At 34.6% G+C, this 7,059-nt stretch overlaps 1 long non-coding RNA gene across 1 annotated transcript; it reads left to right on the top strand.

Moving 5' to 3' along the window:
- Positions 1-2,868: 2,868 nt before the first annotated feature.
- Positions 2,869-4,281, top strand: LOC134715507 (uncharacterized). Its single transcript, XR_010106735.1, has 2 exons — positions 2,869-3,238; positions 3,743-4,281. It is a non-coding gene; the product is annotated as an uncharacterized LOC134715507 (long non-coding RNA).
- Positions 4,282-7,059: the final 2,778 nt, after the last annotated feature.

Raw genomic sequence — 7,059 nt, forward strand, 5'->3', positions numbered from 1 at the left:
TTCTCTCGCAGGACAACCATACCCACCGTGATAAGACACAATTTACCGTAAACGTGTTATGTTATTGATCGTCGATAAAAAAAAATCTAACCAATATTATTTTTTTATCTTTAGAGATGTTTTTTTCTTTCTTTTCATTTGCAAATATTTTATTTGCACCAAAGATATTGAAGTGTGCAACTGTTCCCGTGGATAATTTTATCATCAGCACCGTCTCAAATTGTATAACACATTTTGTGATTATCTTTTACAGCTAATTTGATTGCTAACAAACAAGATTGCAAACCTTATTACAACTTTAAGAGCTTTTTTTATTTTCCTACGTAAATATCATTTGGTTCTCCTTAACTTTTTTATATGTTTTGTTTCTATCTGGCTTATTGGTCTCGAGCACAGTGGTCTGTTGTTCAAGAACCATTAGTCTTTATTACTGTAGACATACTTCTTCAGACAGCCAGTATGTATCACTGGAATGAGTTTAATCGCTTTTCAAAATAAAATAGATTGAAGAGCCCGCCAATCCATAATGTAATGTAGCAAATTATAAAGGGACAATGGATTTATCATATCATAACGTAAAACTAATTCAAAGACACATACTCGAAATGGGTCGATCAATCAGACAGAATGGTTGGATCGCATTCGGGAGAATTGGGACTCTGTGGTGTTTTATCTTTCGAACCTGAATCAGATTAAGAACTGTATTATGGGGACGCTTCCTGGACAATATCTGATTGATTTAGCAATTAGATATTTCTCTTTTAAGCTCGGGTTACACATTCACGATTTTTACTGCAGTCCTAAAAAGGACCTTTCCCTATCAAAATTTGTTAAAAGCCTAATCAAGATCCCGTGAGTCGTGGCTGAAAATTGAAACTTTGTTATCCATTCGTTTGATGGGTTTGAGATTTTGATTTTACCATTTGAATCGGGAGTTTCCGTCTGAATTTTCCTCGGAGTTCATCAGTATTTTTGTGATTTTACTTTTTAATAAAAATTTGTTAAAACAGTTATTCAATCACGACAACAATGTTGTTCATGAAGCGTCCAAATCAATCCGTTTTTCAGCTGAATAAGTCCACATTATACGTTTCTCAATCGGATATTCATCCGATTTTTATCTATAACATGAAAAAACGACCGAATATATCCCAACAGCGTCCCAATTATACCGATTGTGATCCGATAGAGATCAGACAGTGACCATGCAGACAGTGAACCGAATCATCGAATATTGACGGAAGATACCCGTTAGAAAACCGTCGCAATAATTGTGATGATCGGGTACTGTCGGAACGCTATCCTATCACATTCTGCTGTACATTGCCGCATTACAACGGCTCGGTATGGACTCCGTCATATTGTGTTTTTGAATTGTCAAGACCCTAATGTAGGTGTATTTGAATTATTAAAAAGTGACTGTTCCGAAACCGTTTCGGTATAGACAGTTCGCACACGGCAAGATCTGGTTGTAATCTGGACTCAGTCGGCAGAAAAATAGTAATGGCAAATGTCTCCAGATTATGCCTGTTCCACAGAAAACCGTCAAGAAATAACAGAACAGTGTAACAATTTGATCCGATAGAGCAAAATTTGTCACGACATAGTCAAGATAAAATCGGCTGTGTCTTCCTTCAAATGTTACGGGACATACCTAACTGTCGAAATGCCTGGAAGACTACTCCGGACTATTCTCGATCGGTAGGAATCTGTTACGAACGCGTTCAGACAATAATAGGTCATTCAGGTCATTGAGGATAGTAGTAAGACTTTTTCACTTTGTGTGTCTTATCTCTGTCTGATCTCAAACGGGAGCCATAATCAACATTGTGTGAGCGCCGCATTACATGACTATATAGCAACGAATCACATGGACTTCATTTGTCTTTTGATAAATTTCAAATCGGCAATAACCCTATATATGTATCATGGACGGCAATCTAATAGAGGAGAAAGATAGTTATACCATAAGGACTAGGCTATGGACAGAAACGAAAAACGGTGAAAGACAAACAGTAAACAGAACCAGAACACAGTACATAGAAAAAAAACATTGATTCAAAGTTTATGGCGGAGTCAAACAGGTCTTATATATCTGGCTTACATCCCTCCACATTTCGAGTGTGAAAATTAATGTTTCTGATATTTTTGGTTAGAAAACAGATAAGTTCCAAATCTAGTCTTGCTATAAGATATTATTTACAAACAGACACGTGAATGCTATCCCCCTTTTTTTTCCTTTTTCCGATATTTTTACCCTATAAAATCAAGTACACTATATGAAGTATTTTTAAAACCCTTGACGAAACCTTTATGAATTTATTAGCAGTGCACGTAGACCACAAAAAAAGTGTTATTCTTTAAGGATCGATGACTTATATATAATTACTGAGGAACAAAGGAATCATACGTGATCCCTAGCACAGTAATTTTGTTTGCACTTCTTTACTTATGATCAACAACAAGTTTGTGCGTACTGTTGTTTACTACAACAACGTTATTTTCAAAATTTCAATGACCTAAACATTGTATTGTCAAAACAGCTGAGCATGCAGTAAATGTATGATATAATTATAGACAAGACAATTAATGAATATGCATTAGAATTTATCAGACAGGAGGCAACATAAAGGAGTGCGACATAATGTAGCTGTGATAGTTTAATTTGAGTTTTATCAATATGTATAATTTCTGTAAAACCCATAATCTATAATTGATATAACTGATTGTAATGGGTCGTTGTGAATAGGTAAATCTAAGTTATATAAAGTTGGCGAGATTAGCTTGATCAAATACCGCTGTGCAAAAGTCGTACACGTAAATTTGGTGGTTGCTTCAATGTATCTTGGTTAATTTAAAAAGAACATCATAATCTATACAAAATATCTTTAATATATCCAGGTATATTAACGCCACAAAAGTTAAGTGCAGACAATTAAAATTAATCGGCAAGCAGTCCATTACCCATCAATTTAATGTGCCTTGAAGTTTAACATGTTTAAAGAGTCACGTGTTTTCTCTTTATGTTTACAAACACAGGAAATCCCCACGCGGTTTCTATGTCAAGGCTAAAATTGTTTATGTTATATTTTTGCTGCGGGTTGCACGGCGAAAGTCGGCAGGGGCATCACTATATAAACTTGTGCAATAAAAGTTAAAATTTATATTATTTTATATACTGACCAAAAGCAAAGGTCAAGAATTTGAAAATTAGGAAATTTCCAGCTTCACTTAAAAGGTAAAACTTAATATATATGTTTTATATAAACTAGGGGCACCAGTATTTACCCAAAATGGGATTTTATATTCTCAATTAAAATGTGAATGATTTGGTAGTTGTTTTGGGCCAAATGTGTGTTATATGTAAATTTTAAACCACATTGACAGACTAACCGACCCCCTTTTTTTGGTAATTTGGTGACTATTCTGAAATTTAATCAACAGCTGTGTATTAATTTATTTTGCTGTCTTTTTTTTGTTTAATTCTATAATCATTCTGAGATGCCGTGACATTTATTGCCACTGAGACATGTAACTATATATCCTCCTTCAACCAAAGGACGAAGACGCAAACAACCATATAGGTAACCCTACAGCATTCAACTTATTCAAACCATGATCGAACTTCCAATTATCTTCTATATAGATATATCATGGGAGGGAGCATATGATAATGACTATAGATCCGATTCAGAAAAATATGTCTGTAAACATCTAGGTCATATACTTTTTTCTTTTACAGAGAGGTGTTATGGAGAAACGGGAAATGAGAGAATTTTTGGGAAACACCCAACATTATAATCCCGAATCCAACAATTTTAGTGCAGCAGAAGCTACAAAGGCTAAATTCAGATACAAAGGTGCACATCATATGGGCTCAAATCCAGACGCAGGAATGAGGAATCATGAAGGAGGCCTTAAATTGAACATTTTCACTCAATTTCGACGATCAAGGTCCGAAAGTTGTGGAAGTGAAGGAGAACCCAATTCACCAGTTGTATCTACATCATGTGCATTGCCACCAATTCATGCTATATTATAAACCAGCGCAGAATATGAAAATTGCTTAAACTAGCTCAGATATGTCATAGTAGCGATTGCAATGTCATGCCGAGCAAGTGTTCAAATGTAACGGTATTGTGTTCCGGACGCACCTTTCCGATCAAATTTTTATTTGAATAGTTTAATGTTGTTAGATGTATATATACATGTACATACATGCTCATATTTGTTATTGTTTTGTTTATACAATGTTATTCTAAATAAATTTTCTACAAATTCTTCTATATTTAAATACATTGATTTTACCCAAGCTGTCGGCCAAACATGAGTAATGAAACGTTTTATTTACAAACAACTGAAGTAGGTTAGTGTTCTTTTGTGTAAAGTATGTTAGGTATTGATATGCACTTAAAGAGACATGTCCATAACCAAACATTGAACCCTTGTAACCTTTTGACGACTCGGACGAGAAGAAAGGGCTTTCAATGATCCTTAATCTGATTATTTATGCGCCAACAAGGTTTTCTCTTATTTTCAATTCTTATGAGTTTTCTATTTTTGGACAGCTACTATATAAGTATGTCTGTTGTTGAATTTGAACTGTGAACTGCATACAATTGAATTCGTTGAAGGTCGGGGTTGTAGAGAAATGCAAGATATCATATATGTATTACAGATCCGTCAATGAGACAATAATATATTGGGTTATTATAAAATTATAATTTCAGAATTTATTCAAAACTACATGTATAATTGTTCCATATGTTTTACTGTGTGAACAAACAGTAGGTACTTCTTATTAGAATATAGCTTCAAATGATTGCTTCCAATCACGGTGTGGATCTATTCGTTTCAGTCGACATACAAATTTATTTCTCAATTTGCGAGTTGTATTTTCCGCTGATTGTATGTACACAAAAGATACCACTCAAGTATGTGGTAAAAATTATGTTGATGAGCATGTATACAAGGAAACACTCTTCAAATAATAATAATAAAAACTAGAGGCTCTAAAGAGCCTGTGTCGCTCACCTTGGTCTATGTGAATTATAAACAAAGGAAGCAGATGGATTCATGAGAAAATTGTGTTTTGGTGATAGTGATGTGTTTGTACATCTTACTTTAATGAATAGTCTTGCTGCTTACAATTATCTCTATCTAAAATGAACTTGGCCCTTTACAAATTTTATGAAAATTGTTAAAAATTGACCATTAAGGACAATAACTCCTTAGGGGGTCAATTGACCATTTCAGTCATGTGGACTTATTTGTCAATCTTACTTTGCTGAACATTTTTGCTATTTACATTTTATAGCTATCTATAATAATATTCAAGATAATAACCAAAAACAGTAAAATTTTCTAAAATTGACAATTTAGGGGCAGCAACCAAACAATGGGTTGGGCGATTCATCTGGAAATTTCAAAGCAGATAGATCTTCACCTGATAAACAATTTCTCTGAGCCAGATTTGCTCTAAATGCTTTGATTTTTGAGTTATTAGCCAAAAACTGCATTTTACACCTTTGTTCTATTTTTAGCCGTGGCGGCCATCTTGGATGGTTGGCTGGGTCACCGGACACATTTTTTAAACTAGATACCCCAATAATGATTGTTGCCAAGTTTGGTTTAATTTGGCCCAGTAGTTTCAGAGAAGAAGATTTATGTAAAAGATTACAAAGATTTACAAAAAATGGTTAAAATTGACTATAAAGGGCAATAACTCCTAAAGGGGTCAAGTGACCATTTTGGTCATGTTGACTTATTTGTAAATCTTACTTTGCTGAACATTATTGCTGTTTACAGTTTATCTATATCTATTATAATATTCAAGATAATAACCAAAAACAGCAAAATTCCCTTAAAATTACCAAATCAGGGGCAGCAACCCAACAATGGAATGTTGGATTCATCTGAAAATTTCAGGGCAGATAGATCTTGACCTGATAAACAATTTTAACCGGTCAACTTTGCACTAAATGCTTTGGTTTTTGAGTTATAAGCCAAAAACTGCATTTTAACCCTATGTTCTATTTTTAGCCATGGCGGCCATCTTGGATGGTTGGCTGGGTCACCGGACACATTTTTTAAACTAGATACCCCAATAATGATTGTTGCCAAGTTTGGTTTAATTTGGCCCAGTAGTTTCAGAGAAGAAGATTTTTGTAAAAGATTACAAAGATTTACAAAAAAAGGTTAAAATTGACTATAAAGGGCAATAACTCCTAAAGGGGTCAAGTGACCATTTTGGTCATGTTGACTTATTTGTAAATCTTACTTTGCTGAACATTATTGCTGTTTACAGTTTATCTCTATCTATTATAATATTCAAGATAATAACCAAAAACAGCAAAATTTCCTTAAAATTACCAAATCAGGGACAGCAACCCAACAATGGGTTGTCTGAAACATCTGAAAATTTCAGGGCAGATAGATCTTGACCTGATAAACAATTTTACTCCATGTCAGATTTGCTATTAATGCTTTGGTTTTTGAGTTATAAGCCAAAAACTGCATTTTAACCCTATGTTCTATTTTTAGCCATGGCGGCCATCTTGGATGGTTGGCCGGGTCACCGGACACATTTTTTAAACTAGATACCCCAATGATGATTGTGGCCAAGTTTAGTTTAATTTGGCCTAGTAGTTTCAGAGGAGAAGATTTTTGTAAAAGCTAACGACGGACGACGACGACGACGACAGACGACGCCGGACGCCGGACGCCAAGTGATGAGAAAAGCTCACTTGGCCCTTTGGGCCAGGTGAGCTAAAAAGTAGTTTAAAGGAAGATGTGGTGTGAGCTAGTGCCAATGCAACAACTCTCCATCCAAATTATAATTTATTAGCATGATCGCATACACAAGATTTCAAATCTCGAAAGGGTTTATTTTTAATTCCTGCGAAAAAAATTAAAGTGTCGGAAGTTTCATATATCATCATTATGAGTAAGTTATATAAGTATTCGAGAAACTCGAGGTGGATGGCTGAAAATCTAAGGAAGCTTGGCGATAAACACGTTCGTATGAAGCTGGATTCCTAATTTCAGAAAGCCTAGCTT

Source organism: Mytilus trossulus, chromosome 1 (assembly GCF_036588685.1).
Source record: "Mytilus trossulus isolate FHL-02 chromosome 1, PNRI_Mtr1.1.1.hap1, whole genome shotgun sequence".
Classification (NCBI taxonomy): domain Eukaryota; kingdom Metazoa; phylum Mollusca; class Bivalvia; order Mytilida; family Mytilidae; genus Mytilus; species Mytilus trossulus.